General features: G+C 37.2%; 1 long non-coding RNA gene across 1 annotated transcript; it reads right to left on the bottom strand.

Annotated features, from left to right (window-relative positions):
* Positions 1 to 695: 695 nt before the first annotated feature.
* On the bottom strand, positions 696 to 18,065 carry LOC121039088 (uncharacterized). The gene is made up of 2 exons (XR_005794616.1): positions 17,752 to 18,065; positions 696 to 937 (listed from the first exon to the last, which is right to left on the bottom strand). It is a non-coding gene; the product is annotated as an uncharacterized LOC121039088 (long non-coding RNA).
* Positions 18,066 to 18,766: the final 701 nt, after the last annotated feature.

The following is an 18,766-nucleotide window of genomic DNA, read 5'->3' as shown; positions in this document are numbered from 1 at the left end:
TGAAGAAAACAAGTGGCTGAAGGCCTAACAGGATTCAAGTATTAGTGTGTTGCTAATCACAATACCATCTTAATACCAACCCAAACTCATTATAAATGGTAAAAATGGGTAATTTTGAAAGAGAGACACTCTGAGAGGGCAGAGCTGGGCAGGGAGCCAGGAATGAGGTCTTTTGAAATTCCAGAGGGACAGCACTCAAGACATGCATGGGGTATGCAGGGACACCACCAGAAGGAGCAGGAACAGGGCAAGGAAGGAGTGCCAATGACCAACTTTGTTTATCTATGTTTCTGGGGATGGCAACAATCCCATGAATCTCCAAATGTTACCGAGCAAAAAAGCTGTCATGCATCAGATTTCTGAAAGACTTAGAGGACTAATCTTCCAGAAACACTTATCTTATCTTAGATAACAAATAATACCAAGACTCCCAAAGTACTTACTGTAATGTGCCACATAGTAGGCTTTTTTAAGATTTGTTGAATGAATGGTTTCTCTTTTATTGTCTCTTTTGTCCTTGATCTTAAAGGACATTTTGCTTTAAAAGCTGCCAGCATAACCACTATTTTTAAACTGCTAAAAATATTTGAAAGTCTTTGCAACTTTTCAGTAAAATGTGTGTAAATATCATTATATTGCTTCATCATTGCAACTATTGAGAATGAAATCTTTTTGGGGAAGGAGGCTAAGGCACAGGCAAAGAAGTCTCAGAATTTCTATTTGGAAATATCGCTGGAAAACTAACAAAACAAAACTGATACTTTTAATTTGGAACATAAATCAATTTCCAAAGATAACTTATCACTTCAAACAGGTACTTTAGGGAACGGTTGGGTGTAAAAGGAAATGAAATAAGATGTACTCATTATCTGGGAGTTGGGCAGGTCCTGAAGAAGCTTGTTAGTTGGCCCGTAAGACATGTCCTTTCTCCATTCAACTGTAAAGGAAAAGCGAGGGGCATGGTTAATTTGAGCTTGGATCGGACTCAGAGTTACATATACATTTTTAATTACAGTACTGAGTTTATTTACAATACTTCATATGATTAATATTCACAATTTACACAAATTCTTAAATATGGTGCAAAATAAAGGGAAAATAATGACAGCGTGTGAGGGTACTCACGTCACTGGTTTTTTTTTTAGCGCGCGCGCGCGCACACACACACACATACACACACACACACACTGTTCCTTAAAAGAGTATGAGCTAGTTTCCAGTCACATGCATCCGGAAAGGGTTTTTTTTTTTTTCAACGTTTATTTATTTTTGGGACAGAGAGAGACAGAGCATGAACGGGGGAGGGGCAGAGAGAGAGGAGACACAGAATCAGAAACAGGCTCCAGGCTCTGAGCCATCAGCCCAGAGCCTGACGCGGGGCTCGAACTCACGGACTGCGAGATCGTGACCTAGCTGAAGTCGGACGCTTAACCGACTGCGCCACCCAGGCGCCCCGGAAAGGTTCTTAATAACATGTGTGTGCCATTTTTCATTTTTCTTGAACCCTATTTACTCTGATTTCTTTTTTTCACACAGCTTGCTGTTTGCAGACACCTCCAAACAAAATCTCCTGAATGATTTTTTTTTGTTATATTCTTTCCAATATTTAAAATACATAACTGTGATAAATTTTGGGAGTTCAGAATATTGATCCATCCTTTTTAAGCAATGTTTCCTGAACTTGCCTGATCAAAAAACAACCTGGGTGGAAGCGTCCTCGTTAAAATAAATATTTGATGGTCCCACCACGTGAAGCCTATTGAATCAGATTCTCTAAAAGAGAGGGCTAACAATCTGTATCTTTTAACAAGCATCACAATTGAGCCTTATAGTAAGGTAAATTTAGGAAACACTGCCCTACAGCAACATTTGTCCTAAAATCCTTTCTTTTGAAGAAAAGCCTTCTTCCTATGGGTCCTTGAACTTTTGAACCCTTTGAACTTTTCTCTAGAGTAAATCTGTTTTCTTCTGAACACATCTGATGAAACAGGTCTCTTTGACTTCTTTTCTTTTTATAAGTGCTCTGTGGTGAAAGTCATTCTGCTTAGCTGATTCCAATATAATCAATCAAGCTAAAGCTGTGTGAGCTCATTATTTAGGAAACTCATGGAAAGAACTCCAGCCTTGGAATTAGGTAAACCTGGATTTAAATTTCCCATTTAGACAAATCTGGGTATAAATCCCCACAATGTATTTAATACACATGACCTTGAGTGAATTCCTTAAACTCACTTACTCTCAATTTTGTTAATCTGTAAAATTGGAAGAGAGCATAGGGTAGAATGACCACCCTATAGCAATAATAGAATAGAATAAACACTGTTGCTTAAGGCTTTATTTTTTTTAATTCCAGTGTAGTTAACATACAGTGTTATATTAGTTTCAGGTGTACAATATAGTGATTCAACAGGTCCATATATCACTCATCCAGATAAGTGTACACTTTTCTTTAACAAAATTTTTTTTAATGTTTATTTATTTTTGAGAGAGGGAGACAGACAGAGAATGGGCAGGGAAGGGGCAGAGAGAGAGACACAGAATCCAAAGCCGGCTCCAGGCTCCAAGCTGACAGCACAGAGCCCAGTGCGGGGCTCGAATTCACAAACTGTGAGATCATGACCTGAGCTAAGTCGGACGCTTAACAAACTGAGCCACCCAGGCACCCCAGTGTACCCTTTTCTTTAAAAAATTTATTCATTTATTTTTTAGAGAGAGAGAGAGTGAGACAGAGACAGTGAGCAAGTGAATACAAGTGGAAGAGGGGCAGAGATAGAGGGAGAGAGAGAATCCCAAGCAAGCTCCACACTGTCAGCACAAATCCCAACATGGGCTTGATCCCATGAACTGTGAGATCATGACCTGAGCCGAAATCAAGAGTTGGATACTCAACAAATTGTGCCACCCAAGCACCCCCGTATAAGTGTATTCTTAATCCTTTTCATCTCTTTCACCCATTCTCCAACCCACCTCCCCTCTGGTAATCATCTGTTTGTTCTCTATAGTTAAGAGTCTGTTTATGGTTTTGTCTATTTCTTTCCCTTTGTTTTGTTTCTTAAATTCCACATGTGAGTGAAATCATATGGTATTTTCTTTCTCTGACTGGCTTATTTTGCTTAGCATTGTATTCTAGATCCATCCATCATCCATGTTGTTGCAAGTGGCAAAATTTGATTCTTTATATGGCTGAATAATCTTCCGATATATACACCACCTCTTCTTTATCCATTCATCTATCAATGGACACTGGGCTGCTTCCATAGTTTGGCTATTGTATATAATGCTATAATAAACATAGGGGTGCATATATCCTTTTGAATTAGCTTTTTGTATCATTAGGTAAATACCCAGTAGTGTAATTACTGGATCATTTGGTAGTTCTATTTTTAATTTTTTGAAGAACCTCCATACTGTTTTCCACAGTGGCTACACCAGTTTGCATTCCCACCAACAGTACACAAGTGTTCCTTTTTCTCCACATTCTCACTAATGCTTGTTGTTTCTCGAGCTGCTGATGTTAGCCATTCTGATAGGTGTGAGATGATATCTCATTGTGCTTTTGATTTGCATTTACCTGATGATAGATGATGTTGAGCATCTTTTCATGTGTCTGTTGACCATCTGTATGCCTTCTTTGGAAAAATGTGTATTCATGTATTCTGCCCACTTTTTAAAAAAAAATTTTAATGTTTATTTATTTATGAGAGAGAGACAAAGTGTAAGCGGGGGAGGACAGAGAGAGAAGGAGACACAGAATCTGAAGCAGACTCCAGGTTCTGAGCTGTTAGCACAGAGCCCAACATGGGGCTCAAACTCATGAACTGTGAGATCATTACTTGAGCCAAAGTTGGATGTTCAACAGACTGAACCACCCAGGCGCCCTGCCATTTTTAATTGGATTATTTGGTTTTTGAGTGTTGAGTTTTATAAGTTCTTTATATATTTTGGATAATAACCCCTTATTGGATATATCATTTAGTGTTTTAGTTTTACATAGTAGTTTTTAAAATATTTTTCTTACTGGGGCACCTGGGTGGCTTAGTCGGTTGAGTGTACAGCTTTTGATTTCAGCTCAGGCTCATGAGATAGAGCCCCACATCAGGCTCTGTGTTGACAGCATGGAGTCTGTTTGGGATTCTTTCTCCCTCCCTCTCTCTCTGTCCCTCCACTTCTCATTCTCTCTGTCTCTCTCTCTCTCTCAAAAGAAATAAACTTTTTTAAAAAATTAAATATTTGTCTTAGTTTTTAGTAATGGTGACAAAGCAACAATAGAAAATTTTGCCCAACTAGAATTTTAAGACAATTTAAGATGTTGCCACCATTAAAAAGATATCCTAATGCTCAATGAATAATAGGTTTACTTATTTTAAAATATAATTTGGCTTTAAAGAGCTCTTATTTACTTTCATGCAAAGCCAAGAGGGAAAAACAAAGTTAATATCAAGCTGTCAAAAGAAGGCAAATCAAGTTGAGTCATTCATTACTCTTCCTGAGTCACCCACTTAAATGGTTAGGCCTTTTCTTTTGTTTCTTTCCTGTTTTTTTTTTTTTTTTTTTTTTTTTTAATTTGGCCTTTTCTCAACTCATGAACCACAAACTAATGATAGGATCAATAAATCCCAAAAACTAAACAGAAAAAAGCAGATTGCCTTTCTACCTGTTACACTGGCTTTTATCCTATCACTTAATCATAGTCACCTACAAAACCATTTTGTTTATCTTATTAATTACTTTGATTTTCTCTTTTCTCTGCCCTACAAGGAGTGTTTACCAATTGTCCTGGCTTGCAAGAATTAGCAAACACTCGAATGGAGGATGTGTTTAGCTACGGCAAGCCATGATTACCACCACTGTTAAATTCCCATTTTACCCGCCATAATAGCCCCCAAAAGGTTCTTCAATGTCCAGTCAAGCATTCTGGAAAATATCTAAACTGCTCACTTGGAGGGTAAGAATTTATGACAAGAATGCTTAGCCATTTGATTCAGATTATCATTATCATTTTTTATCAAGAATAAAATTTTCTTGTGAAGTGGCAAATATTTGTTTTTATTGCTATAACATCTCAATATTTAAGACACCAAATGAGAAATCTGGAAAACAGACTATTTTAACCTTGTTTTCAAATTTAAAATCTCTTCTTGTCTTCAGAGTCCTATATGTCCCAGAGCACGTATCTCTATACAAGTTTTACAATCTCTCTTTGAGAAGTGATCTGAAAATATAGCTTACTATATATTATGTTATTATGTAATTACAGATTTAAATAGAATATTTTTACATATAGTGTTTATATAATTATCTTGGTTGCTATGCTCCTTGCTGGTGAATGGTAAAAAGCATATCAAGATAACACAGAAAAACTTGCTCAAATAGAAATGAGAGACATTTTATGCTGGCCTTCCAATTAAAAACACAAATGTTATTCTAGCTGAGAAAGGGCCTCTAGGCCCTAAGAAAGAAGTTGGTTTGAGAGAATTATAAGAAAGTATAAGGAAAAATTCATTCAACAACAACAACAACAAAGATGTTTACCATACACAGAAGTTATCTCCAGCCACACAAGTAAAAACCTGAAACTAGCAGAAATTTTTATCTTGCTGTAATACATCATAAAGCACTGTGTAACGTGTTGTCTGTTTTTAACTTAAGCTGGATACTTAAAAAGATAAATGCCTACTTTTTTTCACTTACAGCAAATTTCTATTCACTGGTCCTTCCTTTCTACAATTGTTCTGTTTTGATTGATATTGGCAGCCATTGTTTCTTTACCATTGTGTTGAGAAGTATGTTAGATTTTTTTTTTTTTTTTTTTTTTGCTGTTGTTGCAATTTCCATCTGTAGGTGGGAGTTTCAAACCATGCTGACAGCTAGCATCTAAACACCATTTTCAGTCACAGTTGGCTAACATAATGTCTTATAGTCAAGGTGGTAATTTTTATACAGAGCCTCAGGGCTAAGTGATGAATGACATGTTCAAAACACAACACAAGCACAAGTGATAACAGGGCAAGAGTACCCTCAAGTTTTAGGGCTTGAGTTAAAAAGTAAGCCGCTTTTAATCACCGTGGCAAGCAGAACAACAACCTGAGAAACAAAAGCCACAAACAGCAAGATCCATATACAGTATTTTCAGCTCTCTATGTAAGAAAAGCAACACAGTGTGGGATGTGTGAACTCAGCGAGTGAGTCAGAGAGGTAGGTACATTCTATGTCATGGTTACATTCTCTCATTGAGAAATATTACATCAGCCATTTGTCCCGGAAGATAAATGTGAACATGTTTTCTGCAAGCAGTTTTTGTTCCTGCAAAAATTAAACATAGTTATACCTCACTTTATTAAATTATAAAAATAACGTATCTGTGACTCACAGGAGTTCGGCACCTCACAGCATTGCTTTGACTGAGTTACGCTTTAATGATGCCTTTAGCTTCCATGAAATGTTGCTGTAAGGAAGTCAAAAGAAATTTGTCATTTCATTTTGCCGTTTAAAAAATAGTTGGGTAGATTATAGAACCTATCACTCAATGTATCCTATAAAGAAAAATCCCCTTGGACTAAATTTATTCCAGAAAATCCTGCCAGGAAAAGCTTTATCTTTTCTAAGGTTTGTGTTTCTTGCTTTTAAATGAGAAGAAACTGTAACATGTTGTATTTCCCCCTTTGCATTGACTGCCAGGAATCTCAAAATATGAAGCTCAATGTGGCAATAAGTAACCTATATGGCACCATTTTACATTCATCATTTTTCCTTCGTTCTATTTCCATTTCTATTTTATTGTATTTTTATTAACATCATAAAAGCTGGGGCACCTGGGTGGCTCAGCCCATGAAGCATCCGACTCTTGATTTCAGCTCAGGTCATGATCTTGCAGTTTGTGAGATCCAGTCCCATGCCAGGCTCTGTGCTGACAGTGCAGAGCCTGCTTGGGATTCTGTCCCTCTCCTTCTCTCTCTGCCTATCCCCCCACTCTCTCTCTCCCTCTCTCTCAAAATAAATAAACATTAAAAAAAATTTTTTTAATTGCAAAAGCTACTTCAAGTTCTTTATGGAAAGGATTGTTAGTAAATTCTATTGGTTATCAGTAAATATGGTAAAAGCTACTTCAAATTCTGGGAAAGAACTGGAATCAGTAAATTCAATTATCAGCGTTTATGGCAACATTGACTCTCTGAAACACAGTTGATAATCAAAAAAGTAAATTAAAAAGACTCTAAACAGTTCCAATCTAGTTACAAAAGCTTTGCACCAAAGATCACATGGTGTTACACCAGGAAAACGACTCTGTCCTTCACTTATAGCTTCTTTTAACTCTGTTTAGACACAACTCTAGCAAGATGGGTTATTGTGTTCCTTAGGGCAAAGAATATGAAGCAGTAGTGAGAAACTGCTTGAAGTGGTCACACTGTTAATAAAAAATAATTTCCAATGTATAGTGAGGGAAGAGGATAAGCAACTATTAAATGCAGTCAAAAGAGGTTAAACCCTTGCTAGTCCAGAACCATTTTACAGAGAGCAGAGTTTCTCATCGTGATCCTGAGCATTTACATTAGAATTTGTTAAAAAGGTAAAGTCCTGAGACCCATATCAGAATCTTTGGGGTGTGGCAAAGTACAATATTCGCAAGCACATCAGGTAATTCATTCATAAAGGACACTTTGTGAATTACAGGTATAGACCCAGACAACTCTATATTACTCAGTAGGTCTTCAGGGCCCGATCATACATCATAGATTACATCAGAGTCTTCCTCTTTGAGAAAATGGGAAGATATGTGATCAATTTTAGAAAGGTTATCCCTTAGGGGCACATGGGGGCTTAGTCCATTGAGCATCCGACTCTTGATCCAATTCTTGATTTTAGCTCAAGTCATGATCCCAGAGTTATGGGATCTAGCCCTGCATTGGGCTAAGCCTGCTTAAGCAGGCACAGAGCATGGAGCCTGCTTAAGATTCTCCCTCTCCCCCTCTGCCCCTCTACCCCACTCACACTCACTTATTCTCTAAAATAAATTTAAAATTAAAAAAAGAAAGATTATCCTTTAGAATTGTTAATATGCAAAGAATTTAGTGTTTTATTATTTTCATGTGCAACAGGATAATTATCAATACATCCAGATAATTACAGAATTGTGACTGTCAAGAACTGTGAAGGGCCTGAGGTTCTACCCTAGTCACAAGTTGACAAGTTAACCCGCCACAGTGTCATGCTGACAGAAGCCTGGAGATTCCTGGGTCAGAGACAAAGGACCTTGTTACTCACAGCACAGCAAGGAACAGGAGCTTCTTATTTGTGCCAATTTCCTTCCACCCCTGGACTCTCAAGGGCTATCCAGAGGGGCCCAGGGGGGTTTGTGTCACAACTGAGGAAACCCAAGCTTAGCAATCCCCAATCTTTTTTAATGCAACTAACCCACATGGCCTAAACTTTGTTCTGGAAGGAGGCATTATCCTTATTATACTGGACAGTAAACAAACTTGTTCTCTGCTCCAGAGGGAGACACTATCTCTATCTTCCAAGGTTGTTCACTGTACAAATATCCTTACAGAGATAGTCTGGGATAAAAACTGTCAGTGCCTCTGCTCACAAAATGTGTAGAAACAAGAGAGACAGTGAGAACCGTGTCCCAGTAGTGACCTCTTTCTTGGGGCTGTGGAGTGATGTGTATTGTCCTTTTAAAATACAGGAATTTGTTGTCACCTGAACAAAACCTGTTTTCTTATCCTCCTTTCTCGCTGGTTGCTCTTCTCTGTCTTGTTCTCCAGTCCCTCTACTTCTCCCAGACCTCTGAACACTGGAGTATCGAGGCTTTAGTCCCCTCTGCCTGCAATCACCCATCAGTGATTTTACCCAATCCCATAGCTTGAATAGCATGTAAATTGTCAACAACTCCCAAATTTGTATCACCATCCCAGGCCATGTTTTGAACTCCAACCTTACTCAACATTTCCACTTGGATATCTAATACATACTCAAACTTTAGATCCATATTCCACCTGTGGTCTTCTTCAGTGTAGTTCACTAGTGATTCTATCCTTCCAGTTGTTCAGACCAAATATCTGGGATCATCTTAGACTCCTCTTTCTCTCCTATCCCACCTCAAACCTCTCAAGACATACTGTTGGCTTTATCATTAAAGTGGATCTTACCACCTTCATCTGATCTCTCTACTGATTACTGAAATAGGCTCCTCAACTGATCTCCCTTCTACTGCCCTAGGCTCCCCCAAACTTCTCCCGATATACACACATACACACAGTCTATTGTAAAAGTCAGATCACTCACCCCTCTGCGCAAAATTGTCAGTTGGATTCCTGAGAGCCTCCCCAACCCTTTTATCTCTCTTACCTTTTCTACTACCATCTCTCCTTCCAGTCACACTGGCCTTTCTGTTGCATGAACAAACGTAGGCACACTCACACTGCATTAATCTCCCACTGCCATTATAACAAATTACTGCAAACTTAGTGGGTTAAAACAACACAAATTTATTCTCTTACAGTCTAGAGGTCAGAAGTCCTAAATCAATTTCACTGGGCAAAAGTCAAGGTGTCAGCCTGGCTGGTTCCTTCTGGAAGCTCTGAGGGGAGAATCTATTTTCTGCCTTTTGCAGCTTCTAGTGGCCACGTATGTTTCTTCACTCCATCTTCAAATTGTATTACTCCAACCTCTGCTTCCATCATCACATCTTCTCTGGCTTTTGATTGCTCTGTGTTTTTCTTATTATGATTATATTGTGTTTATTTGAATAATCCAGATAATCTTCCCATCTCAAGATCCTTAATCACATTGGCAAGGTCCTTTTTGCATATAAGATAATATTCACAAGTTCTAGGCATTAGGACATAAATATATGTGGTAGGGCCATTATTCAGCCTACCAAACCCACTTCAGGGCACTGGCTGTTCTTTCTGCAGGAAACACTCTTCTTCTAGATACGCACATGGTTGATTTACTCACCCCCCTCAAGTCTGGCCTCAATAAGGCCAACCCTGACTACCTATTTAATATGGCGACACTCAACAACTCCTCACCCCTACGTTCCTGATTCCCTTTTCTATTCCCTTACTTTACCTGCTCTGACTTTTCCTCATAGCACTTACTATCTTCCAACATACTACATTATTTACTCATTTATTGTCTATCTTCCCACACTGCAATGCATATTCCATGAAGCCGGACATTTTTGTCTGTCTTGTTTATGGATATATTCCAAATACATACAGCAGTACCTGGCACATATGAGGAGTTCAATAAATGTTGACTAAGTAAATATGTCATAGATCTCACAAACTTAGAACACCAAAAGAAGATCATATTTCTTAATGTCAAATAAAAATAGCTCAGACTCCCCACCTGTCTCAGTTTCAAAAATTAAATTCTCACCACATTCTTGCTAACTATAGGTGCCAATTCCTTCAGAAATCTCCTCTGCTAGGTCCACCTGTCTCCCACTGTGACTACCATACTTCCATCCCTTCTTCCTAAGGGCAAGAGAGTCCTGTCCCCAATGTTCCACAGCTCAAAAACAGGCCAACATTTCTAACAGAGTTAGGATAACTAAGAGACCAACCAAGCAAAGAGTAGTTTAAACTGCTACTAGAAGTGACCACTTTTCTTAGAACCTAAAACTACAAACTCAACTTCAGAATCTCTTGTCTGGCTCCTACAATTCCTCCAAGTAACAGAGGCCAGCTCACCCCCTCCACCACAGGACAGCTCCACCACAGGAGCTCTGTCTGCACCCCATAGTCTAAGCAAAACTGTTGCTTAACTCAGAGAGAGTAGAAATCTGAAATTTGCTTCCAAGAATGTGTACTTCTCTGGCCCTAAATTGTCTTCTTCCCACAGTAATTTATAAGGACATATTATTTCCAACCCATTGGAGTCATAATAGTACAATCCATCATAATTCAATAATTGCACATTTTCTAGATAAACTCTAGAGGTTATTTGATTTTTTAAAGTTTTTTGTTTTGGTTTGGTTTTTTGTTTGTTTGGTTTTGGTTTTGTTTTTTGAGAGAGAGAGAGAGAGAGAGAGAGAGAGAGTACGAGCTGGCGAAGGGCAGAGAGAGAGAGCAACACAGAATCTGAAGCAGGCTCCAGGCTCTGGGCTGTCAGCACAGAGCCTGACACGGAGCTCGAACTCACCAGCTGTGAGATCATGACCCGAGCCGAAGTCGGACGCTTAACCGACTGAGCCACCCAGGCGCCCCTGATTTTGAATAACACTCTTTGTGGGGCTTCAACAGAACAGTCTAGAATAATAAGCTTTAACCAGCTCAGTTAAATCATTTTGAGGGTTCCCTGTCTCTGAGCTGTCCAGTTGCATGCTTTCTACCCTACTTGTGTCTCCCCTCTAATCTTTGGCAAATGCTTGGACAACGGCATGAGTGAGAATACATACATAATCCCCACAAGAACAAACAATAATTTTCAGAGACCTCAGGGTCTACATTTACAGGGGAAAAAAGTCTCTAAAGAAAACATAAGGATACTCTCAATGTCCCTGTCTACAGAACTCCCACCATCTCCATCTGAAACATCTGTTTCCCGTTACTGCAAGACCTTTAGGCCTTCCCCAACTATAATAGAAGAGGAAAAGGAACAACTTTCAAAAGAAGGCTTTTATTTGCATATCTAAAAGCCTTGTCAAGAGATTTTCCCAAAACAAAGGAGCAGTTTACCCTCAAAGCTGAATTCAAATTGTCCCCCAAAGGCTCTGAGGCTTTTAGATTGGCAGGCTTTTTAGTTTAAGGAAAGAGGAAAAAAAAAAAAAAAAAGTTGAGGTCCACTCTACAGTCATCAAGTTTTATTAACAGATGAGTAATACATTTTCCAACGTGTCAAAACAATGTTTCAAAATGCAAAAAAGAGTTTTGAAATAGCCAAATCTTTCTTAAAGATTTTAAAGTCATTTTCTGCAGAAGTCTGAGCACCTGTTTGCCAAAACGGGTACCCACAGAACGACAGTCTCCAAAAAGGGCCTAATATTTTATATATTTTATATGTGTATCTTACTTTGTTTTGTCTTAAGCCCTTACCCACCAGAATGTGAGCTTCAAGGGAGCAGAGTGTTTTTTTTCTATTTTATTCATTGCTTGCATCATTAGGGCACAGAACAGTGCTTAGTACACGGAAGGCACTGAATAAATAAATTAGTTGGATGGGTGGATGGATGGAAGGGAAATTCTGATGTTCTAAGAAGGAAAATGTCAGATTCTAAATAGACTGCTATGATAATAGCAAATCTTTTAACACAAATCTTACCCATTTTAAAGTTTTTCACAATTGTTCCTTATAATACACAGTATATACTGGTAGGGAAGCATTTCAAAATAAACCATCACAGATATAAACCATCAGTTTCCCCATGCTAGTGCCTAAGACCCCAAAGCAAAAATGGTCTCAAGCCTTGGTCACACAGTACTTAGTAAGCACTAAGTTCTTAATGTGTAGGTAATGAATAAATAAAGTAAAACAAAATTTCTAGTCCTGCTATGGGATCATAGTTTTCTACAAATTTTCCTACAAAACATCTGCTTCAGCTTCTTAGGTATAATATAGTCTTTGAATATAAGTCATTGTTTGTTAGATTTTAAGTTCTTTGAAAACACAAAAAACTGTCTAGGGATATTTTTTATTTCCAGGAAATGTGTACTTTCAGACAAGTGACATAAGACACGTTTTTAATAACTGTAAACTTTATGATAGTTTTTAAACTCTTATGAGAAAAAAATAAACATTTTGAGAGATTTACTTTTAGACTTATGCTCCTTCCTTAGCAACACTCCCCTGTATTTTGATCATTTTGTTGAAGCAACTGACGTATGAGAATAATCATGAAATATTGCATAAATAATTTTCTTTCATGATTCTGTTTCCTTGAGTTCTAAAAAAATACTTCTCACAGAAGATAGCAAAATTGATATTGAACAAAGATGATAAAGAAATCTCTAAGATGGCAAGTTATTAATTGTCTACTGGCATAAGGATAGACATATAGATCAACAGAATAAAACTAAAGAGTCTAGAAATAAACCTTCACACTTATGGTCATTCAATTTCAACAAGGCTGCCAAGACAACTCAATAAGGAAAGAATAGTCTTTTTAACAAATAGCACTGAGACAACTGGATAGCTACATGCAACAGAATAAAGCTGGAGTCCTACCTCATACCATATACAAAAATTAATGCAAAATGGATCAAGTATCCAAATATAAGAGTTACAAGAATAAAACTCTTCGAAGAAAGCATAGGACTAAATCTGTGACCTTGGATTAGGTAATGGTTTCTTAGATATGACACTAAAAGTACAAGTGACAAAAGAAAAACAGGTAAATGGGACCTTATCAAAATTGAAAACTTTTGTGCTTCAAAGGACACAATCAAGAAAACTAAAAGACAACCTATAGAATGGGAGAAATTATCTATGAACCATATATCTAATAAGGGACTTGGATAATGGAGTATATAAAGAACACTTACAACTCAATAACATAAAGACAAATATCCCAATTTAAAAATATACAAAGGATCTGAATAGACATTTCTCCAAAGAAGATCTACAAATGACCAATAAGCACAAGAAAAAGATGTTCAACACCATTATCTATTCAGGAAATGAACAATGAAAATGAGCAAATCAAATGACCAAATCAAAATCACAATGAGATACCACTACACATCTACTCAGGTACATAAAATTGCTGGAAAAGACAATATCAAGTGTTGGTGAAAATGTGGAGAAATTGGAATCTCATAGGCTATTGGTAAATATATATTGGGAATTTATATTGGGAATATAAAATGGTATAGCCATTTTGGAATACAGCTTGGCTATTCCTCAAAAAGTTAATATAGAGTTACCATGTAAGCCAGGAGTTCTACCCCTAAGTGACAAAGGAAATTAAAACAGGTGTCCAAACCAAAACCTGTATATGAATGTTCATAGCAGCATTATCCATAATGGACAAAAAATGAAAACAACCCAAATGTAGGTCAAATGATAAATGGATAAACAAAATATGGTATACATATAATGGAATATTATTCAGCCATAACAAGGAATGAAGTATTCAGACATGCTACAACACGGATAAACCTTGATAATATCATACTACATGAAAGAAGTCAGACACATAAGTCCACAAATTATATGATTTCACTGATATGCAATGTCCAGAACAGTCACATCCATAGAGACGGAAAGTAGATTAGTGGCTTTCAGGAGTTGGGGGGGAAGGAGGGAATGTGGAGTGACTGCTAATGGGTTAAGTGTTTCTTTGTAAGGGATGATGAATGCATTCTAAAATTAGACAGTAGTGGTAGTTGCACAACTTTGTTAGTATACTGACCACCATTGAACTATATAACTTAAAAGGGTGAATGTTATGATATGTGAATAAACTGTTATTAAAAAAAATAAAAATTGTTTTGGAGGGGCACTTGGCTGGCTCAGTAGGAAGAGCATACGACTCTTGATCTCAAAATTGTGAGTTCGAGCCCCACGTGGACAGACATTACTTAAATTTAAAAAAAAATTTTTTTAATAAAAACTTTCAAAAAATTGTGTTTGGAGACAACTCAAAATGAACCACACTTTAATAATACTTTTATAGATGTATGCATCTTTGAACTGGAAAGAACCTTAGAATTTTACTTTTGTGTTTGAGAAAAGACAACCATTAAAATGTCTTACTTTGTCTAATGAAATGTGTCATATGAATTGCCCTAACCTTCCTGTGAAGATCACATGAGATAATATGAGGCAAATTGCTTTGGAAAGAACTGGCCCTGTAAATATAGTCTATGATATTGCTGTCATTTTTTACAGTGTTAAAGGCCAAAGAGAAAAGAAGTCTGTGCCTTCTCTTTTTGGCCCCTTCAACTAGCTTCCCATGCAACTTTTACAGAGTCTCAAATAATCTCTTCCTCTCCCTTTAAGAGGGAATATTAGAATATTATAAAAGAAGGCATAAAAGCATGTAGGAAAGGCTTGCTCCCTGAAAGTCTTCACTGATTGAACTTGATTTAAAGGTTCACTTACTCCCTTCCTCCTGCATCTCCCAACCCCTCCCAAAATCAAGGGGGGGAAAAAAATCAATGTTTTGTTGTTTAGTGCTGTTAAAGGCTGTAGCTAAATAGCTAAAAGCAGATGAGACTGATATGGAGATGTATTTGCCTCCTGAACTATTGAATGAATATTAAAGCAGCAATCCAGACATCTTGTCTTACCTGAGCTTTATTGGTACAATAGAAACCGTGTAAGCACCAGGCTGTCCTACTGGGGGTTTAAGAAGAATTTGGCAATCTCAGAAATATGGTTTAACATTAAAATTGAGAAGAGAATCTATGGAAATAGTCCCATGTGTTCCCAAAAGGAATGGTAGGAAAAAATGAGATCACAAAGTTAAATACCCTATTCTTAGGAAAAAAACCATAACCTAGCAGCTCATCACCTGTCTAGTCAAGTTTTCATAAGAACTGGGGAGATTACTAAGAAAAAAGGCTAGATTAATGTGTTTTCTGATACACTACTCTAAAAGAAACTTTAAGACAATGGTGACTTTGCCTTATCCTACCCCCAAATCTCCTTTGGACTACATGTTTAACAAAAGTTGTTCAGAGCTGTTCTATTCTCTAATTCTTTCTCTAATGGCTCCACTCTAAGAAAGAAATACCAGAAAACTGTGCGCATAGAGTTATAAGCTTAACTCTCTAGCTGACTACATACTCTGGAAGGAATAATGAAGCATTTTATGAGTCCAACATAATGTAGCTACTATATAGAAATTTTAGGAATAACCACTATGGCTGAATACTGCCATGTTTGCAAAAAGACAAGGGAACAATTCCCAGAAGAATAGATTCCTAAAATGATTCTTAAGGAATATGTAGGATTTAGCTAGACAAAGAGACAAGTCTGAGGGAGGAGACTTGGAAGTCTAAGGGAGGAGACTGGAAGAGAGGAGGCCAGAATCCTAAGGCAGAGGCCAAACCACACAGAGCCTTTTTGGTTCCGCAAGGTAGTTTGGACTTGATTTTACACGAGTAGACCTTGCAAGGCCATTGAGAAGTTTGCCAACAGAGTAGACAATATGCTAATTGCAAATTGCATAGTATCACCTTTTCTGTACATTTCAGCCAGATTTTTAAGCTATTTTAAAGTGAGATATTTCTCACTAGAAACTTGAAAAATATGAGCATCAGATAATTATGCTGTAAGCCATTGCTCTGTGGCTTATTACCGTCAGACCTGCTTGTTCTCTGTCTTAAGGATGCTTAATTGTTTCTGTCTTTGTTGTTCTGTGTGATTGTTTAGGTTTAACATTCTACAGTTACTCTCTACTACTACGTTTATAAAAACCAATTTGGGAGCTAATCATCAGACACAAATTATCTTGTTTATGCCATAACAGATTAGTCATTATATACACCCATGGATTGTCATCCAAGTAAATTTTAGCCAGATATTACCTATGGCTTTAAAAATTGGACTTCTATAAACAGAAAGACAGCTACTTAAGTAAACAAAAAACTGCAAAGTTTCTTTCTCAATACAAAGAGCAGGAAATTGATTACAATCTGGATATATGATGGGACTCTGACCAATCTTGGTTCCCAGGTCAAATGATGGTATTTGCTCCCTGTTTATTTAGAAGAGGGTAAATCATCAACTACATCTGGCTCAGCCCCTTAAGGTGTACTCTAGGATCACTTTAATGACATTTAGATCATAGCAGGGCCTGAGTGCTAGTTTAAGAGTTTCTGATTCTGCGAGAGTCTTGTTAATAGAATTACTTCAGAATCAACATTTTCGTCATGTAAATCATTTCTCCTTCATCACAAGAATGCTTTCTTCTAAGCCTCCAAATACAAAAGCTACCTTAAAGGAAAAGAGACAATATTCAGAAGCTCCTCTCGTTTACAAGATAAAGCAAAGTCTACTTACTGTATTGCACCTGCGTATTTTGGTTTTATTTTGATCACAAAACAAAGAAGTCATAGTTTCACCTCTTGAAAGCACCTCAACGCTGAATTACCATTAAAGGCACAGAAACAATCCACTCCTGACATTCTCTTCAGCAACATTCATTAGGTAATAAATTCATTCATTTGCACTTGTTACGCACAGAACTATTATAGTATTCCTATTTTATCTTACTCTTCTGACACTGGGCTATAACAACTCACTGCAAACACAGGTACGTTAGCAGTGTTTCCCTGCAGTTTAGAAATGAAATCTAAAAAAAAAAAAAAAAAGGAAAGACAAAGACCTCACTATTTTCAGTGAAAAATACTGTTTGGGCAAAGCCTTTTATTCTAAGCCCTTTTAGACTGAACATCATTTTAGTCTCAATTAACTCCTAATTAGATTAAGCGTCAGAGAGAAAGACTTCCACAAAATATCTACAGAGTCCTAAAAATGTAGTATTAAAGAAAAATCTTCAGCCTGATTCCTAGCCTTTTAGATGACTCCTTACTATTTATAGTGCAATGAAAATAAGGGTTGTTCATTACATGGCGATGCTACGTAGCTTGTTAATTTATACATGTGTCTATCAGGTAGAAAACGCTTTGCTTCTTCTTTACAGCATCCAGTCCACCAGGTAGATTTAAAAATAAAATTGGTCAATCAAATAGCAAAGCTCAGAAGAAAACCTTACTGTTTCGTGGTTATAGAGCGAAAGGCCCAACTGTGAAAGCAATGACTGCTTGCTTCTTTCGAGAGAGAGCATTGAATTACCCGCAAAGTGGATGACTCCGCAGTCTCTTAACAGGGGCCACTGCTGTGAAAGCAGATCTCTGCTTGCCTCTGCCTGGAAGGAGCGGTCCCGAGCAGTGGAAAAAAAGAAGGAAGAGGTTCTTGTCAGAATCGCATGAAGACAGAACACTGATGTCCACAAATTAGTTCTCCTGCCCAACTACCTGCTGTTGTTGTTATTCCCCACTTCTAAACTGAATCAATACTAGTCGGGAGAGATTTCAGGAAAGAAGGTCTGTTGTGGTCCAACTGTGATTCTTTCCTAATACTCTTTTGGAACACTTCCTATGAAGGATACAGTATTAAAATCTATCAACTTGTGTCTGATTTCATTTTCCCCTTAAGCCGACTTCAGCACTTTATTTGAAATTATGTTAGGGACTTCTCATCTTTCTGCAATGTACATTGATTGCTTTTACAATCAGGAAAAATAAACTAATAAAAAAGAAATTACATTTGAGGCAGTGTGATTATCAAACTGTTCTTAGTTATTTAAACTGCTCATCATAGGAAATAAGGAAAGACATTCATCTTCCTTGCTATATTTCACATTCTTCACCAAAACTTCATTCTTCTCTTTACAAATTTTCTGCCAATTTTTTTTTTCATTACGATTGCATGATCCCTTTTAAATGTTTTCTCTGAGTAACTTAGACTGACCTTTTCCCCCTAGGCCTGGGCTTAATGAACATTTTCCTTTCACAAACCTCTCAGACCTGTTAAAAGGGCCCTCAAATACACAAGTTCATACTTCAGAGATAGTGATGCTGCCCTCAGAGCTCCATATTCAGAAGAAAATTACTTCAAATGTGTCAATTCTCAATCTTTCAAGTACATGAGGGGAAAACTGGCAATTACTATCTTAAAGCAGAATTAATGCTATATCAAATTTAGACATGTATTCTCAATTCCACCCTAAATCCATAACAAGGTGACATATAAATAAACAAATGTATACATACTAAATATTTAAAATTTCAACTTAGGATATTAGCTA

Source organism: Herpailurus yagouaroundi, unplaced genomic scaffold (genome assembly GCF_014898765.1).
Source record: "Herpailurus yagouaroundi ecotype Mexico unplaced genomic scaffold, PumYag 166, whole genome shotgun sequence".
Classification (NCBI taxonomy): Eukaryota; Metazoa; Chordata; class Mammalia; order Carnivora; family Felidae; genus Herpailurus; species Herpailurus yagouaroundi.
This window is presented reverse-complemented; position numbering and strand designations above follow the sequence as displayed.